A 1856-nucleotide genomic window follows, 5' to 3' on the forward strand; every position below is an offset into this window, starting at 1 on the left:
TAACCATACAAATTATTGAAGAAAAATGTGGAACAACTGGAACTCTCTTACACTGTTGGTGGGACAGTAAAATGGTACAACCACTTTGTAAAACAGTTTGGTAATTTTTTTAAAAGTTAAATGTACGTCACCCATATTATCAGCCGTAGAACTTACTCAAGTACCGTAGCACCTCGACTTATTATCAGCTACTCCTCAGTACTTACCCAAGATAAAAGGCAATATATGTCAATATAAATGCTTGTATATAAATGTTCATAGCAACTTTATTCATAGTTGTTCTAAACAATTCAAATGTCCATCAACCAATGAATGGATAAACCCATTATGGTACATTCATGCAATGAAATATTATTCAGCAATGGAAATGAATGAACTGTTGGTACATGCAACAATATGGGTGAACCTCAAAATAATTTTGCTGAGTGAAAAGAGCCAGATACAAAAGAACACTTATTATATGATTCCATTTACATAAAACTAGAAAATGCAAACTACCCTATAGTGACAGAAAGTAGATCAGTGGTTGCACAAGAATGAGAGAAGCAAAAAGAGACAGGAAAGAAGGACTACAAAGGGACACAAGTAAACTTTGAGAGTAATAAAGATGTTTATTGCCTTGATTTTGGTCATGGTTTCATGTCAAACCTTATCAGACTGTACAGTTTAAACATGTCCAGGTTATTGTATGTCAGATATACCTCAAAAGACTTGTTTTTTTTAACAAAATACACCTAAAAGTAATAAAAATACAAACAATCCCATAAAAGTGGCCAAGACATTTGAACAGACTTTTGAACAGACTTTTGAACAGACATTTTACAAAGGGAGATAGAGAAATGGCCAGTAAGCACATAAAAACATCATGTTCAACATGATTAGTCATCAGCCAGATGATGATTCAAATCACACCCACTTAAATGGACAAAAATAAAGTCTGACAACCCCAAATGTTGAGGAGGATTGGAAATAAAAGGAACTCTCATACATTTCTGGTGAGAACATGAGTTGTACAGCCACTTTGGAGAATATTCTGGCAGTTTCTTGTAAAGCAACTATGCTATGACATGGCAATTCCCTATCCAGGTACTTACCCAAGTAAAATGAAAGTATATGTCTTCATGAACTTGTATACAAATGATCATATAGCTATATTTATAGTAGTCCAAAATGGAAACAACCCAGATCACTAAGTGGTGAGTAAATAGACTAACTCAGATGTATTCAGACAATGGAATACTAGTCAGTAATAAAAGGAAAGAAGCAACAACACATTCAATAACATAGATAAACCTCAAAATCATCATAGTAAATGAAAGAATCCAGACACAAAATAGTACATACTATATGATTCCACCCATACAAAGCTCTCAAATAGGTAAAAGTGATCTATGGAGAAAAAAAATTAGAATAGTGTTTGCCTCTGTGTGGGGTTGTGGTAGGGACTGGCTGGGAATAGGCACAAGAGAAACTTCTGGGGTGTTGATAGTGTCTTGTATCTTGCTGGGAGCTTGGAATACATATTTGCCAAAATTTACTGCATGGGGCAATTAAAATGTTTGTGTTTCACGGTATAAGTTTTTACCTCCAAACCCCCAAAAGAACAATAAACAGGTATTGCCCTTTAGCTAATGCTACACGTGTCGAAGTGTTTAGGGGTAAAGTGCACTGACTGACGTCTGCAACTTGCTTTGAAATGGATCATTAACATAAGGATGACCGTTCAATCAAGCAAGTAGAGTATAATGGTAGGTAGGTACAAATCTTTCAATTGAACTGTATGTTGCAAAGTTTTCATAATAAATTGTGGGAGAAAACTAAGAAAAAAGTTGTTAGCATGTAAGGGATAAAATTGT

This window comes from Phyllostomus hastatus, unplaced genomic scaffold (assembly GCF_019186645.2).
Source record: "Phyllostomus hastatus isolate PE091 unplaced genomic scaffold, TTU_PhHast_1.1 phas_contig_471, whole genome shotgun sequence".
Lineage (NCBI taxonomy): Eukaryota > Metazoa > Chordata > Mammalia > Chiroptera > Phyllostomidae > Phyllostomus > Phyllostomus hastatus.